Source organism: Crocuta crocuta, unplaced genomic scaffold (assembly GCF_008692635.1).
Source record: "Crocuta crocuta isolate KB4526 unplaced genomic scaffold, BGI_CrCroc_1.0 scaffold448, whole genome shotgun sequence".
NCBI classification, from domain to species: Eukaryota; Metazoa; Chordata; class Mammalia; order Carnivora; family Hyaenidae; genus Crocuta; species Crocuta crocuta.
The window spans coordinates 3,005,080-3,023,022 of record NW_027532411.1 but is presented as its reverse complement, the minus strand read 5'-3'; the positions used below and the strand labels follow the sequence as shown (position 1 = coordinate 3,023,022).

Sequence of the window (17,943 nt, the reverse complement as noted above, 5' to 3'; positions counted from 1 at the left end):
TCCAGTCTAAAATGCATTTCTTGTAGACAGCAAATAGATGGATTTTGTTTTTTATCCATTCTGCTACCCTGTGTCTTTTGATTAGAGCATTCAGCCTATTCACATTCAGTGTTATTATGGAAATATATGGGTTTAGAGTCATTGTGTTGTTTGTGGGATTCATGCTTCTGGTGGTTGGTGTCTCTAGTATCTTGCGTTCCTTTCAACATTTGCCTCAGAGCGCCCCCTCAGGATTTCTTGTAGGTCTGGTTTAGTGGTGACAAATTCTTTCAGTTTTTGTTTATTTGGAAAGACTTTTATCTCTCCTTCTATTCTGAATGACAGGCTTGCTGGATAGAGGATTCTTGGTGGCATATTTTTTTCTGTTCATCACATTGAAGATCTCCTGCCATTCCTTTCTGGCCTGCCAAGTTTCAGTAGATAAGTCTGTCACCACTCTGATAGGTTTCTCTTTGTATGTTAGGGCCCTTTTCTACCTAACTGCTTTCAAAATTCTCTCTTTTTCCTTATGTTTTGCCAGCTTCACTATGCTATGTCATGCAGAAGATGGATTCAAGTTATGTCTGAGGGGAGTTCTCTGTGCCTCTTGAATTTCAACATTTACTTCCCTCCCCAGGTTGGGGAAGTTCTCTGCTATAATTTGTTCCAGGACTCCTTCAGCACCTTTCCCTCTCTCTTCCTCTTCTGGGATTCCTATGATATGGATATTGTTCCATCTGATTGTATTGCTGAGCTCTCGAACTCTTCTTTCATGTTCTTGGATCAGTTTACCTCTCTTTTTCTCAGTTTCTTCTTTTTCTCTAATAGTGTCTTCTAAATCACTTATTCTACTTTCTGCCTCTTCAATCCGTGCATTGGACACCTCCAGTTTATTATGTATCTCATTTATCGCATTTTTTAATTCATCATAACTATTTTTAAGCTCCATAGTGTTTGTAGCCATAGTTTCTCTGATATCCTCCATGATTTTTTTCAAGCCCAGCGATTAATTTTATGATTATTGTTCTAAATTCTTGTTCAGTTATGTTGCTTATATCTGTTTTGAGCAGTTCTCTAGCTGTCATTTCTCCCTGGAGTTTCTTTGGAGGAGAGTTCTTCCATTTTGTCATTTTGGTTAGCTTTCTATCTCTTGTTAGTTTTAAAAGCTTGTTGTACACTCTACCCCTGCGAGTTCTGCTCTATTAGAGAGGGCTCTTAGACTGTTTAGGGCCTGTCTGTTCAGGAAGTGTTCTTTGAATAGTGTCTCTTGGTTTCTCTTGTTGAGCGTTTGGTTATTTTGTTTCCCTACTCGTATTGGTATTTGGGACTCTCCACCATGTGTGGTTTGGCCTGTTTCTTGAGGCAGCCCTGGAAAAAGAAAATAGAAAAACACAGAGGGAACAAAGGTACACAAACACACAGACAAAACCAATAAACACACAAACCCAGGCTCAGGTAACAACAACAACAACAATAAGACGGCTATCTGGAGGGGATGGATGTGGTTTAGTGCAGGCAGGTCTTGTCTCCACTGTGTCAGCTGGCCGCTCCCTGAGGCCCCGCCTTGGTGGTTGTGGGGAGAAGAATGGCCCAGTCCCTTCTCAACCAAGCATTGCAAATCACTCCTTTGGGTCTGATCTCCCTGTGGTGAGGATGTAACCAAGGTGGGCTGAGTTCTATGCCCCACGCCCTGCCTCGTTTCCAGATCCCAGTTAGCAGGCTGTGTTTATCCCGCCCTAAATAGTTCCACAGGTCACTGCTTCCCTGCTCCCGAGGGTTGTGTGGGGGGGTGGCAAAAGTGTCGCAGCCTCAGATCTGCTGGGGTCAAGCAGCGGTACAACCCGAATGCGTGCAGAACGTAGCAACTTCAGGTCCACAGAGTCTGTGCCACCGCTGCCAGGGATGGGGCCGGGAGCACTGCCGTGCAGTTTTTCCTGGTGTCTTCTGGGACTGGGGGCACCTAGTTCAAAGTCAGCACCCCAGCCAGAACTAAAAAACACTCTCTTTCCAAGCCGAGGTTTTTCTCTTCTCCAGGGAAGGTTCTAAGAGCAATCTCGGCTTCTCTTTCCTTTCCCCTGGATTCGTGGCATCTCACCACCGCTCACCATGGTTCATCACTCACCACCGCTCCATGCAAGCCGGGTTCCCTTCCCTCCCTCCATATTTCTGGGTCCAGGCCCACTTTCATCTTCCCCAGTTCTCACTCACACACTTACGAGGTTTCCTTCCCAGTGTATTCTGTCTCTTTCTCTTCCCAAACTCCTGTGGCTCAGTGTCCTATGACTTCAGGCCTTATTTGCTTGAGAGATGGGTACAAGCGAAATACACGGAGCTCCCTACTTCTCTGCCATCTTGCCGTTCTCCCCACCCCCAATTTCTATACATTTAAATCTAGAAATTCACATCCCAAGATTCCTGTCTGTAGATAGGGAGTACGGTATTAGGTGAATAAAACTTTTATTGCCTAACCTGTAGGAGGTTACTAGACGGTGAAGTGAGGTTGAAGAAAACATGTCAGTACAGCATGCTTGGTCTCCCTGCCTTGAACGGATCTGAAAACACTTAGTACCTGGGGACCCAGGACCTGCCAGAGACACTCACTGATGTGGAAAAGCAGAACTGGTAAGTGACATGGCTTACTGGTCCAAAGCCAGCAATTACTAGGGACCCGCTCGGTTGCTTAGTCTTGTCCCCTTAATCTAGTGAGCCAAGCATTTTAAATGAGGACTACATGGATAAAATTCCTGAAGCATGAGCCTCTTTTTTCCTCAATTCATGAAGACTAATTCTATAATCATAAAAATCACAAACCCAAAAGGAACTTTAAAAAATTATTTGTCCATGCTCCTGACTTCAGGTAGAGCCATGTGCAACATATCCATAAAGAAGAACGATGCACCTGTTTTTAAGCATTCAAGAAAATGACAGTAGCCAGCTTTGTTAGGTAACCTATCCTGATGCTTAATTACCTTTCCCAGAAGAAAGATCATAGAATAGCTTCACAGTCAGAACTGGATTCAAATGTCTGTGTTGTCACTGTCTGGCTATGTGATTGTCGGCAGATGATAGATCTTGATAAATCTTATTTGGAACATGGAATACAGAACAGTCTACTTATATCACAAGGTGGTTTTTAGGAGTAAAGAGATAATGTCACACCTGATGCAAAGAAAACATGTTACTTCTCTATCCTTCTTTCACCCAACCGGATACCCTCCTATTGTGTTCTTAGTGTCCTCTGGTTCAGTGTGGAGAAACCATGTCATTCCCTAAGGTAGTAGATAGCATGGCGTAACTGGAAGACTTGGCACAAATGTTAAAGGGAAGCTGGCTTGCCACTTTGTGGAGCGCAAGATAAAGTGAGAAAGCCTTTAGTATATCAGCATGTATTCATTGCCACCATAATAAAGTACCACAAATTCGACAGCTTAGAACAACAGAAACGTGTCTTCTCAGTTCCATAAGCTGGTAGTGTGGCATCAGGGTGCCACCGGGGCCATGTTCCATTTGAAGGCACTAGGAAAGGGTCTATTATGGGCCTCCCTCTCAGCTTCTGGTAATTTCTTACACGGCTACGTGCACCATTCTCCTGTGTGTGTGTCTTTGCCCAAAGTCCCCATCTTTATAAAGACACTAGTCCTATTTGATTGGGGACAACACTACTCTAGTTTGACCTTATCTTAACTAATTGGATCTACAACATCAAATAAGATCATGTTCTGATTTACTGGGGGTTGGGACTTCACTTGTGAGTTTTTGAGTGTACACAATTGAACACTTAACACACTAGGTTGTGAGATAGTAATTCCTAAAAATCTTTTACCAGGGATTATTTAATATTGTATTTAGTACTTAGGACAACATAGCTTTGCAGCCAGCCTCCCAAATAGTACAGGAAGCCAGTTCCTTGGAAAACCAATCCCAAGCCCCTCACTTGGTAGGAGAGTGGGGAAATGTCATAGTAGAAAACCCCAGAGTCATATGCACAGATGGAGGAGGGAGAGAACATGGACACTGAAGGGTGAGGTAACAACAGATGGCCTGGTTGAGCCACAGCAAGAATGTTACATGATAAAGGGCTTGAGAGGCGGGGCTCGTGAACTCTTCTCAGATCTAGGAGATTTCTCTTCCTCCAGCCAAGGCCCTTTCTCCCTCCAGGTCTGGAAAGCTTCTGGCTCCACAACTGCAGCATGATGCAGAGGCCTTCAGCTGTACAAGGAGAAAATGTTTTTAATGTTGGTTTATTTTTGAGAGAGAGAGAGAGAGAGAATGAGCTCGGGAAGGGCAGAGAGAGCCAAGGACGGTCATTCCAAAGCGGGCTCTGCGCTGACAGCAGTGAGCCCGATATGGGACTCAAACTCATGAACTGTGAGATCCACTTCTAAGCCAAAGTCAGAAACTCACCCATCTGAGCTACCCAAGTGCCCCCAAGGAGAAAATATTTTTAAAAGAGCTCTCGCCATGAAAAGTGGCCTCCATGACAAGAATAGAGGTAATTGAAATTCTTAATGCCACATTTTGGGGAAGTTGAGGCCAACTGAGAAAAGTTAAGAATGATTTTCACATATATTAAGAAAGATGAAGAGCAACATTTTGTAATTTTGAGGCAAGGGGGAATCAAGAGGAGGCTTGAATGAGGAGAGGTGTGATTCAGATTAGAAGAGAACTTCCTGATAGTAAAATTACTCTGTTTAAAAAAGAAAGAAATTGTGGTAGTTTCCCTTCGATAGAAGGGTGCCCGTGTCTCTATGACAAGCATAGTCATCCCTGAATATCAGAGAGCTGGGCTTTCCCCATCTTTTTTTCATGAACCAACAAAATACTGTGTGCATCACCTATGCCAGGTGCAGTGCTGACGTCTAGGGTCATAGAGATGATGGGTGCAGGCCAGGTCTTCATAGAGCTCATTGATTCATGCTTCATGCTCAATATCTAGCTGCTGAATAAATACAGAATGAAGGCGTATAAATAGATTATACTATTTATACTATACATAGATTATATAGATTATATAAGATATATAATATCTATATATATAGATTATACTATACATAAATTATAATGCAGTGACATAGTACTAATAGCTGCCCCAATACTGAGATTATATTTCTAACTGTGGGTGAAGTGCTTGGTGGATGAGGAGGCATTTGAGCATCTTGAAAGACAACCGTTACTTTGTGAAGTAGGCATGGAGGGATGGGGCACACACAAGAGTCATGGTGATGGACCATCTGGACCACAGCCTGACTGGAGTAGAGGTTACATAGTAGAGACAATAGGACCAGTGATCCGGAGGTGGGAGGAGAATGAAATATACAAACCCCAGTTATTCAGAGTCTTGTGAGCTCCTAGTGACTCTAATGGCTTATTTACCGTAAGTCAAGTCCTACTTTATTTAATACTCTCCTTGCCTGTCCTGAAAATAGGACAACCTTTTTTGAGCTTCATTTGCAAATCTATAAAATATTGCTGAGTTCATATTCTAAAAAAGAGTCACTAGTGAGGTGATTCTTCAGTTTGGGAATATTTGACCTCAGCCTTAGGTATATTTGAACATCCCTTCTCTTTCAGTAGTGACACGTTTCATGATCATGCTACAGAAAACTGAACTAGCCTGGCATCAGCTTCTTAACAGAGATTGGTGGGGCTTCGTGTAGGAGGTACATGAGAAGAAAGCATGAGCTATCTGGGATTCTCAATGAGGTTGGAGCCACAGAGCACAGGGAACTTGCCATTTAACGCTTGCCAACTTCTTGTAGAAACATCTCCTCTGTGCACAGGGAGAAGTTGGCTCTACAGAGCTCAGAGCTCAGGGAACAGGCTGCTTCAAATGCTGACTCTTGGACCCTCTGATTCCTCCCACCAAGAAATGAGATGTAAGCCAGAGAAGAAGGAGCTGAGGTGAATCAGCTGTGAGAGTAGCCCTTCCTGTGTGAGTATCTACTGAGCACTTCCTCCTTTTCAGACTGGTGCTAATGCTGGAAGGCAAATACCGTACCTTCCTGACCAGCAGGCACCCCAGGTTTTCCTTTACAGACAGACATTTCCTTTGCAAAACAGTCGAATAAGCAGTCACTGTACAACAGGAGAAAATAAGGGGATAAGCAGAGGATGCTGTGGGCCCTAGAGGGGGTGTCCCTAACTCCCCCTAACAGGGCAGAGCATTCCAGGCATAGCAGCAAGATTCAAGAAGTGACTTGCTCAGTTTGCCGTTTGTGGCAGAGGCTGAGACTGAAGTGTAGATAGAAGTGTATAGTGCTAAGGGACAAGAATGTCACCTCTAAGCCCCCACAGGGCAGAGGATCCAGAGTCATTTGGCTGTAAGCCAGGGTCCCACACCTTCTGCACACACATGCACACGCAATCATTCAAGGACACTTTCCTACCATTGCGATGGTTATGCTGAGAAAACCCGGGAAGAGCACAATTGTAAAGAGTAATTAGTGTTGTGACTAAATAAATGAACGCCACCTGTGCATCCTGTTTGGGGAAATGAGTCAAATTAGTGAAACAAGTTGCATAATCACAGCAAATGCCAATCTCAGCCATTGCCGCTATGCCGGTCATTTCTAGTTTTAATGAGTGGCTTCATGATCAGTGTTCATTCAAATGAATGAAGAGGAATTTTAGGTTTATGTTTTATTTTCAATCACATACGTAATATGTAATCATTGCCAGAAATTTTTATTTTTTTAAATTTAGTGGAGCAAGAATAAAAAAGATACTCTAAGCCCACCATGCAGAAAATGACCATCAACATTTTGGTGTATATACTCTCAGACTTTCATAAATGTGTATATGAAATGTATATGCATATGTATATTTATGCATATATGCATATATATGTATGTTTATGCATGTGTGCACATATTATGAATATGCATATGTAAAACATTATTTTGTTATTTCTTCTGGTTTCTTAGTTTACATTGGACTTTTCTTATTTGTTGCTATTTCCTTTTTCCCCTTCTCTCTTTTTTTAAAGTGGGGTTTACTTTTACTCTACGATTTGGGGGGGGGGGTTTGTTCATTTTCCCTTCCCCACCCCACTCCAGGAATTTGGAAGCCATGGTACTTGTTTTAAGTTCCTCTGATAGTTACTATTGAATTTTTAAATGAGTGATGTTTAAAACCCATGTTCTAAACCTACGTCTCTCAAGTTATCAATGTCCAGCATGAAACCGTGTCTGTTGACTCACCTCTGTTTACACGTGGAAAATGACATGTTTCTTCCTCCAGCTGCCCATGTGTGCTCCCCTCTCACCCAGTTTTTGTTATTCTGCTTGGAGATTGATATCCTGGATTGTAGTGGCTAAGGTCTGGAGTAACTAAATCATTGATCCTCATATAATTGGACGTCTTGTTTCAAGAATGATAGTGTTTACATTCTTCATAGAAATGATGCTACTTAGCAATGTCTGCATTCCATTTTCCATGCTCTTGGCAAATCTCAGTTACCATAGAGAACATCAGTGTTCTAGAACCCTTTCTCAGCTGAAAATGTCTTCTCGTTGCCTTCTATTTCATACTGACAGCAGTTTGAGTGGATAATGTGAATTTGGGAATCATAGCCTAAGCATTCTCCTTGAAGACTTCGTGGACAAACTACACTGACCTATTTTTCTTTCATATGGGACATATTTATTTTTCCTGGATTTGGGGAGGATTCTTTTTTTTTTTAGACTTACTGTTCAAAGCATCTAAATGTTTATCAGTTTTCACTGAGTACACAGTAAAACCCTTTTATAGTGGAGATATTTTTTTTCATTCCTGGGAAATTTCCTGCAATATATATTGTTGAGATTGGTTCTGTTGCATTGGCTCTGACTGCTTCCTCATTGATTCCTATTATACCTCTGCTACAGATGCTTTGTTGACGATTCTAGTCCGTCTATTCCTCTTTCATTATTCCATTTGGTCTTTTCTCCCTCTGAACTCTGGGTTCTTGTCTCAAGTTTGCACTCACCAGTTTCTAAACCAGATTGATGTTTGGATGCACTTCAGGGAATTTTGTAAATCTAGATTTCATAGCTTCACCCAAGGCCCACTGATTCAAAATCTCCTATATTTCATCCTAGGAATGTGTATTTTAAGTATCCCTCTTCTCCATATTTATCTGGGTTTGGGAACCACTGTCCTATTTCACTAATCTAATTCCATTTAATTCAGGGGTAATTCTCTTCTTTACTGCTTTTCATGCAGTTTTAAATTCTGCAATGAAATTATTTGCTTGCTTGTATTCTTTTCATAAAATCCTTTTTTATCTCTGTTTGTTGCCTCATTACCTCTCTTATAGCAACATGGTGTGTTGAGTAATTACCTTGAGAATACAAAGTAGTTACTCTTAAACTTTTGTCTTAGTCTTACGGCAGTTCTTTTCTAAAGTGTGCTATTCTCTTCTTTTTTATGTGTTACATTTAGTCCCTTGTGTTTGTATTATGTTTATAATTAGTGTTGCGGAACTTTTTTATTCCCTGCTGGGGCCTATTTGAAAGCTCAGTGTTCAGTGGTGCCTTAGGTGACTTCTATGAGTCCCCAGGCACTCTTCCTTTGAGGGCTGGATGATATGCCTTTACATAGTAGGTCTTGTCATTCAGCAGCCTGAGGAGCCTGGAAAGGAGTCAGTTTTAGGAGTAGATCCAGCGATAGAATTTTGGCTTACTCAGCATTTCCTACATATCTGGGAGCTTTTGCACCAAGACCAATTTCTCCATATCTTGGGTGTATGGTTGAACCTACCCAGTATTCTGTGTACCTAGCGTGACTACCTCTACTAATATCCATCCATCTGAATTTGGTAGAACTCACATTGGTTGGGGCAGTATCCTGTCTAGTCCTAGGATGTTTCTCCTGATTTCTTTGTGGAATGGCCACATTGTTGACAATTGGGTTAGAGAAAAATCCCCGCCTTTGCTGGAGGTGTGTGTGGTTGGGCCATGTGCATTTCCCAGACTGCGTGTTCCTCCTTTTTCCTGTTAGTAAGCCCCTCTACCTCCTGTAGACTGCAGTTGGCCCTAGATCTCAAACCTCTACAGGAAGAACCTGTCTCCTTGAGGTCAGAGAAATAGTCAAACACTAGAAAAAAGCTTAGTATCCATGTGCAGCTGTGGTTAATAAATGGTGTATTTGTACAGTGGAGTGTAAACCCTAATAGCCATATGCTATTTTGACATATGGACAAACGTTAGAAACAAAATTGAACAAGAGTCAAATGGAAGACCCCAAACAACCCAGCCTCACTCTGAGAATGGGAACTGGTATGTCTTCCCTCAATTTGAGGCCATCTACATGGTGGCAGGGACAGGTTTCTAGATGCTTGTAAAATGGCTTTTTTAGGTGATCTAGTTCAGACTAAGGAGAGGCTATGCTCTGTCTTCTCTTTGCATTTCTGAAAGGAGGAAAGTGGGAAGCTTGCTTTACTGAGAGATTCTTCCCCAGAATCCCAGAATGCTACACTTCTTCACAGGGCATTATTACTAGTAGCATGAGGGTGAACAGTCCAGTACCATTTTCAAGCAGCACCATGTGCATACATTTTCTTTAGAGATACAGTTAGTGCCATGATGCCTGTAGGGATGAGGACAGTGAAGTTTGGTAAATTGAACGGACTTATCATCCCTCTTTCTGTCAAAGACAGAAGCCAAATTCAAATAGTCCAGAGTCCACTCGCTGTCCAGCACATCACGGAGCCTGATGCCTCAAATCTATAGTCAACTTAAGCTGAAAGATACTTCCAATCATTCAACAAATATTTATTGAGTGCCTATTATATGCTGGGCCAGTTGTTGAAGACACAGCATTGAACAAGACACATCTTTTCAATGCTGCCATGACATTTAACATATAGAATGGAACATAGACTTTAAAGAATTGCATGAAAAGCTATTAAATAACAGTGGGGAAGAAGTTACTGTATGATAGTAGAAAAGGGGGAGAACCTAGACACGGTCAGGAGAACGATTTCCTAAGTGACCAATAATATGAACCCCAGTTGATAAACAGGTTAAGCAAAGAAAGAAGAACAGTAATACAGTAAAGCCACCACCAGTAGGAAGAGCCTGAGGCTGGGAAGAGCTTGACAAACTAAAGAAATGAGCATAAAGGCACAGTGAAGAAGGTAGTCAGGGGCCAAAAATGTGGAGCAGCGCACTCTGCAGAGCCATGTCAGCCACGAGGACCAGGATCTGCCTGTCACGCTAAAAGTAAGGGCAAGTTTTGGCAGGCTTTAAAAGTGGGAAGGGAATGTGGTCTTATCTACTGTGTTACCCACTAAAAGAGGGTGAAGAGAGTAGACCGGCTAATTCCTGAGCCAAAGTATAATTGGGAATGTTTAATAACCTGTTACATTATTGTAGATTTGCTTATAAATATCTAGCATCTAAAAAGACTACTCTCAGTCTACGGATTAAAAATTGAACATAGATCTGGCAAACCTTAAAAGACATCCCTGATGTTTACAGTTTTTCAAGTTGAAAATTTGTTTTCTGAATAGAAGTCAGAATCATGATAAAACCCCCATGGATCTTGCCACAGCCCATCCTTGCTGCTCCGATGTGGCTACCCTCCTGCCTGTGAAAGGTTGGGCTCATGAACTCTGAGGATGGCTCAAGCAGTACAATAGGCCGAGGGAATCTACCACATAGCAAAATGGATGGACCTTTATTTTAAATCAACATTTTATTTTTATAGCTTCTCATTCAATGACTGTAAAGGGTCCATTCAGTTGATCTTTTTTAATATCAGAGAATTAATTTCTTTTTTAAAGTGTTTGTTTGTTTTTGAGAGAGAGAATACAAGCAGGGGAGAGGCAGAGAGAGGGAGATGCAGAATCTGAAGCAGGCTCCAGGCTTTGAGCTGTCAGCACAGAGCCCGATGAAGGGCTTGAACCAGTGAACTATGAGATAATGACCTTAGCCAAAATCAGACACTTAACTGACTGAACCACCCAAGTGCCCCAATTATTAATTTCAACATAACCTCATTTGATTGCCTGCCATCCTTCCTTTCCCACTCCCCACTTCCTCTGACATTTACCCATTGTTTCTTCAGATACTGGAAAATAACTAATTACTTTCCAGAATAATGTGACCTACAGTGACGAATGGTCTGGTTCACACCTGTTTATTGAGTCTCTATGGCATGAAGGTACTATACATCATATACTTTGCAAATGAGTGACAAAGATGAACGAGCCAGCTTTTCTGCCTACAAGAAGCCTCCAGTTTCAGAGGTGATCAGAGGATCACAACAGGCTGTGATATAAGTCCCACTCAACATATTCAGGGTTTACAGAAGCAAGAGAGAAACCAGGGGGACTTTTAGTTACTCTGGCAATAAGGAACTATCTTTAGGAGATTGTTTTCAAGGTATATATTGAAAGCCCATACTTTTGAAAATTGATTATGTCAGAATTCTGAGCAGTCCATTCACGTATTCTCTATGTAATTCATTTTGCTGAGTCAATCTCTTTATTTTTTCCCCCAATCTCTTTAAACAAATCTTCTCTAAACCAACTGTGCATCTTTGGGGATCACTCATGTGCAGGTTTGCAGGCCACCGTGTGGTTACTATCTGAAAAGGATCAAAATAGCTATTGTCTACTTCTCATTTTTATTTGCTTCACTGTAAATAGGATGTACAGCTGGCAATGTTAAGCTAATTACATTTAAGCTCTTATTTTCTGCTGCTAAATGGAATCATGTAGAAAGTATCTCCCACCCCAGAAATGGAATGTTTAATTACGTTAATCATTTTGACATTAGATGAAACACCTTGCTCTCCTTTAACCTGCTTACCATAAAGTATGAGTAGCCAAGGAAACATGCACAGGTCCCTACGGAAATACAGTGGGAAACACAGTGTGTTTAATACTTAGTAGAAATCCACTTCGGCCACAGCGTAGCAGTTCCTTAATGAGGGGGGCAGGGAAGGTGAGGGGATGTCCCTGTATACCAATTCCAGTACAGATTTATGAACTTCTAAACTCATGAACATACATTCCTAAATAAGTTGCAGTGGTTCATTCTCCCTCTTCCTGGTACCTACCTGTCATCCTCCTAGAAATCTGAAGCAGTATGATTCACACTCTCAGCCATCAGGCCAGAAGGACAGTGTGACCTGGAATGGACTTTGGGTATTAAAATACAGATCTTCCCCAAGCCACCCCCAGCTTGGGACCCTGAGGTTTTAGCCTCTCTTAGGAGGTGAACTTTCACGGCTTACCCCTCAGTTATGGTGACTTTATGCCAGTTCAGGCCCAAAGATAATTGCTCTGAAATTCTTTATGAGGAGACCTCATTTATCATTTGCATATTAGATCCCCTGCAATGGACTGGCAGGCATCAGAGAGTAAATCTATCCTCTGGCTGTAATTTTTATGCGTGCGCTCACGCGCACACACACACACCAATTTGACACAGTGGAGCAGGGTGCTGTTATTGAGAAATTGAAGCACCAGGTGTGATTAAATAAGATCACACTTTTCATCCTCTCTTTAATTTCACATCACTCTTCAGCAGCTGAATCCATGCACACCCCCTGTGGTGTCAGGCTGCACTGTGCATTTCTAGTATGTCCAGCAGAGCGGTGCCAAAATGTTTCCAAAGGAAGCCGCCTGCTGGGCTTCTGCAAGTCAAATCTGCTTTTGTCTCCAAATTACTCAGTGTTGCTAGATCTGGCTTATTAAACCATTAATTTTCCTAGAAGATAAGACTTCTGGTACTTTTACATCATTGATGCTCAGTTTCAACTCAAAGTAGTTTCAAAGCATAGAGAAGACTACAGTCAAGGATAGACAAACAAGTAGACATCTTCGCAGCTTTTCCCCTTAGCCCCTCTTATTTCCTCCCCAACTCCCCCACATCTCTCCACACCCACCCTAATTCTCTGCCTCTAGGGTTAGAAATTCGAAATGGTGGGGCTCCTGGGTGGCTCAGTCGGTTGAGCGTCCAACTTCAGCTCACGTCATGATCCCACAGTTTCGAGCCCCACATTAGGCTCTGTGCTGACAGCTCAGAGCCTGGAGCCTGTCTCAGATTCTGTGTCTCCCTCTCTCTCTGACCCTCCCCTGCTCACGCTGTCTCTCTCTCACACACACACAAATAAAACATTAAAAAAAAAAGAAATTGGAAATGGCATGAATATATTGCATTTGAAAGCATGTACTGAGAAGCTACATGTGTGGCATTCTTGATGCCATTGAAAATTGAAATTGAGGCAAGAGAACATTTCTAAGATTAGGGTTCAGTGTGTCTGACCCTGCCATTTAGCAGTTCAGGACTTCCAGGAATAAAGGAGCATCCCTGAACGGAGAAGCTACCAGGGGTCACATTGCACCCCCAGCATGGTGGTAAGCCCCATCATCAATGCAGTCTCTAGAGAGAAAGGAATAGCTGTCGTTCACAGCTGTGTATATTCTTCCTTTGTAGCCAGAGGCCAATCACAATGACCAGTCATGGGTCAACTGTGTAGCATGGTGTAGGTTAATTCACTCCACAAAGACAGATGGAAACCCTATTTGCCAGGTGCTGTCCTAGGTGGCACAGAACAAACACCTCACTGCTCTAAGGAAGCTTATCCATTCTTCCTGATCTGACCTCTGCTTACTTCTCCATTCTCATCCACTCATCCATTCACCACCAGCCTGCTCTGCTAACATCCTAACAGTAACTTGCATTCCCATGAGTATGATGCAATTTCTTTGCTTCCATTCATTCAGGTCCACGTGCTTGGGGAGCCTGGACCTGCTTCTGCCCCCGTTATCCTTCTTAACTCCCAGCCAGATGTTGAGTCTCATTTCCTCCAGCTACTGCCCCAAGCCTCACCTCTCCTCTGAGCTCACCCCAGTGTGTCTTTTTGTCTTTCATCCCTAATTTAACCTTTTCAGGGGTAGAGACTGTGTTTTATGGTCCACGTTCTGCTTAACACATAATGGGAACTCAATAAATATTTGTTGAATTAATCATTGAATTCACTTATAACCTCGAATAAGATCCATATGCACTCATTTACCCCACATGTAATTTTTGTAAGACCCACAAGATAGCTCTTAAATCACAAGTGGAGAGATTGTGACATTTGTAATCATGAACACCCTAATCGTAGTGAGAATTAACACCACCATGTACCTTCTTATGAAAATCACCTCCTCTCCCTGGTATACTTTTTAATAAGAGTGGAACCCCTTGGCAAAATTAAATTGGAACCATTAGAAATATTAGGTGGTTCTTTGTTGGAATCACTCTTGGAGAATTACCAAGCCTGTGCTTTCCTTACCAAGTACAAATTAAAATTTACTTTAAACATAATAAGAAACAGATTTACATCTAAGAAAAATAGACATGCATGTAGATAGAAGTCACCAGGTGAAAATGAAGCTGTGTCTGGATGGTGAGATTAGGGTCTTTTTTCCTTTTTTAAAAAAGCTTGATATTTTATAATTTACTTTGATAGAAAAAGTATTAAAAAGAAAAACAAGAATCTTCTTGAAGAAGCTCATATTTAGGAGTTTTGCTTTACCTGTATGAGGTCAAGTTAGTCAATTAAAGGTTTTCCCTGACCAAACAAATATTTTGTCTGTGCTATAGTGTTGGATAGAATTTTTTTTATCTCAGCCTTTTTATCAGCAAGATGTTCATTCATTCATTCAACAAATAAATATTACATATCTCCTCTTTGTCAAGCACTTAAGTATGCACTTTTCTCTATTAATGGTAATGATAATTTGTAAAAGATACATGTATCAAATCCTTATAGTGTATACCTTTAATGTACGGTGTTGTATGTCAACTACATCTCAGTAAAGCTAGAAAAATATCATGATGACAGACTTCAGAGTCCTTGCTACCACTCAAAGCTCTTTCCCATACATTAGACATACTATCAGAATCCTATAAAGTAGCTAGGACATGTGTATTAGTCACAAATACACTAGCCACTCACAAATATATTCCAAAAAGCTAGTGGCTTAATTCTCTCTTATTTAACAACTCTAGCCAAAGGTTGCAGGTCAGAGACTGGCTGTTTTACACAGCCATTTAGGGACCCAGGCTCATAGCGGCTCTACACCTTTAACAAGCCACTTCTGAGATTGCTCTGGTCCTCACCATCCAAACCTGGAAGTAAAGGGCCTTGACCAAGAAACAGATTACACATGACACTTGTGCCTACATTCTGCTGGCAAGAGTTTAATTGCGTCACCACACAAGCCTTAAGGGGAGTTTGGAATTGTAGTCTAGTCTTGTATTCAGGGCAAAGGGAAGAATAGATTTTGCTTGGTAGCTGCAGTCTCTCCCGTAGCAGATGTTTTTAAATTGCCATTTGTCAGCTGAAAACAACTAAGGCTGAAAGAAGTTGACGTGCTTACGGTCACTCTGTTAAACATGAAAAATCAGAATTAGAAGTCAAGATCCTGAATGCTGGATCCTTCCATCATGTGTGCTGCCTAGAAGCTAAGTGATAGCAGAATACTGGCTTTGGAGATGCATCCCCAGTGAATTTCCTACTCATGGCCTGCATGAATCTGGATAGTCACAGCACAGCCCAGAATTCGATATTCTTGTCCTGCCTTACTTGATTCAGTCTAGACCAGAGAGGGGATCCTCCTATTGTTTGAGAAAAGGCCAAACACTACGTTGCAGACATGTTAGTGTAAGCAATGTGTTTGGCTTTCCAGCGGCTCCAAAAACAAGTGTGAGAACAGTCTTAATAAAATCCATACCCATGCTAAAAGTTGAAGCACTGTTCACAGGCATGAATATAGCCGGGCTGTCCCTGTCTTTTTCCTCAGTTGCTCCCTATCCAGTGGCTCATTTAATGACTATGGAGAGCTTATGATGTGCCAGGTACAGGGCTACAGAGAGGATCAAGACAGACACAAGCCCAGCCATGATGGAGCTCATCATAGAGAATAATGGTGGAAGTCCTCTTCCAGATATAGCTTTGGGGAAAGCATATCTGAGCAAGTAATATTTAAGCTGAGTCCCAAAGGATGAGAAGGAATCCATTATGTGAAGAACAGATGGGGAGAGTCTCTCAAACAGAAAAACACAGTATGAGCTGTGGTCTGAGCAAGAATGTGGCACATTCAAGGGCCTGAAGGTGTCCCTTGCATCCAGGGATATTGAGTGAAGGGAAAATGGTCAAGATGATACTGGCTAAAGTATGCTTATTATACCCACACAAGCTATGAGGTGGGTTCCTGCTGTCATCCCCACTTTACACGTAAGGAAACTGAGGCATACAGAAATTAAATAGCTAAAGAATTTGCAAAGTGTCACACAGCTAAATCACAGGGCCAACATTTAAATTCAAGGAGTCTAGACTTGTGGAATGATTGTGTTGGACACCTGAAGCTATAACAGTGCTAACCATACCTCAGTTTAAAAAAAAAGGGGGGGAGTCTAGTTCCAGAGGCTACTCCCGTACCCTTGCATTACACCACCATTCTACCAGAGGAAGACTCAAAACCTGCCAGTCTCCATAAACAGTTTTTCTCTCCTTTAATTAAAAACAAAACCAACAAACCACCTCCCACTCTTAGCTGAATGTTCTTAACCTAAGAAGAATGTTTTTAACTTTCTTAATCCCTTAACCCGGGATCCCTTTCTCCTCCAAGGGAACCATGGATAGAACTTAGTGGGGCTGATGAGTTTAGGTGTATGTATATGTTATATTTTACAGAATACTGTATTACACGCAGTGTATATGTCATCAAATTTTACTGAAATTTAGCATTTTATTATGAATATAACAAAACCTCAATACTCTTCGCAATTTATATGACTTTGTCACCAGAACCGCAAGTAAGTTGTAATCACATTAAGACTTGTTGAAGATTTCTTGAAACATCATATGCATTCATCACTACTGCCAAATTACAAAAGTTATTATTTCTGCCAGTAAGTTTTATTCTATAGTGCACTGACAAAGATACACATGTATTGTTAAACCACAAAATTTTAAAACTATTTTGGTAGGTGTTTGCTTTTTAATATAAGTTGTGTATTTTGTAATCGTACATATTTTCATTTTGCATTTAAAAAGATTCTTGAGGAGGAATCCATAGGCTTTCCCAGACTGCCAAATAAATATCAATTTATAACCCCTTGAAAATTTTTCTTGATTTTAACAATCTTTCCCTGGGCCATGGCCAGAAGCCATCAGGCTGACTTACGACTTAAAATTCAAATTTTAATGATGTTTCTCTCTTTCTTAGTACAGAACATGTTGAAAAAGAGTCCATAGCACACAAAAAGGTCCCTTCCTTTAACCCTTTCTATGTTTAAACTTTTGCCCTCCTTTCCTGTGTCACCAGATTTCTAGAATAGTCTGGATCATCTGGACTTTCCTCATGTTCCATTTTTCCATAGCTCTGTTTTCTGGCTTGTCCCCCTAATTCTTTACACAAGATGATCACTCTAAGATCACTGGGGCCCTCTGATGTTAAATGAATACCTCTCAGTGTTTCTTTTCCCTGATGACTGTAGAACTTTGCCACTTCTGAGCCCTTTTTCTTCAGGGGAGCCTCTCTTGCTTCAGCTTCGGGAAAAAATCACTCTCCCTTTCTTACCTCCTTCACTGTGTTCTTACAGGCTACCCTACTCTTCACTCTTCATAAATTTCCAAGTATTTCTTCTTGGGAAACCATATCTACCCCTCAGACATGAACTGAATCTATACACTGATTATTCTAATCTGAGCTAGTTCTCAATTTCTTTACTTACTTCCCAGCTGTCCAAGGAAAAATTTTACCTTCATGACCCAGAGACCCCACCAATGCAGCACATCAAAGGTGAACTCACCTATTGCCTGCTCTCTTCTTCTGCATCTGGGTTTTGATTATTGATGTCAGACTCTTCCAGCCACCCAAGTGAAAAACATCAGGGCTGTCCTCAGTTCATCCTTCCCCTTCAACCCACCTCTGCTGAACCTTGGTCTACACTATTGAGGAAGTGGGTTTGATCT

At 41.5% G+C, this 17,943-nt stretch overlaps 1 protein-coding gene and 1 long non-coding RNA gene across 4 annotated transcripts in view; one reads left to right on the top strand and one right to left on the bottom strand.

Annotated features, from left to right (window-relative positions):
- Positions 1-17,943, top strand: part of SAMD12 (sterile alpha motif domain containing 12) — a 383,850-nt gene that overhangs the window by 255,545 nt on the left and 110,362 nt on the right. The gene's annotated exons all lie outside the window — the stretch shown is intronic.
- Positions 3,771-7,400, bottom strand: LOC144243798 (uncharacterized). Its single transcript, XR_013338783.1, has 3 exons — positions 7,179-7,400; positions 4,815-4,918; positions 3,771-4,188 (listed from the first exon to the last, which is right to left on the bottom strand). It is a non-coding gene; the product is annotated as an uncharacterized LOC144243798 (long non-coding RNA).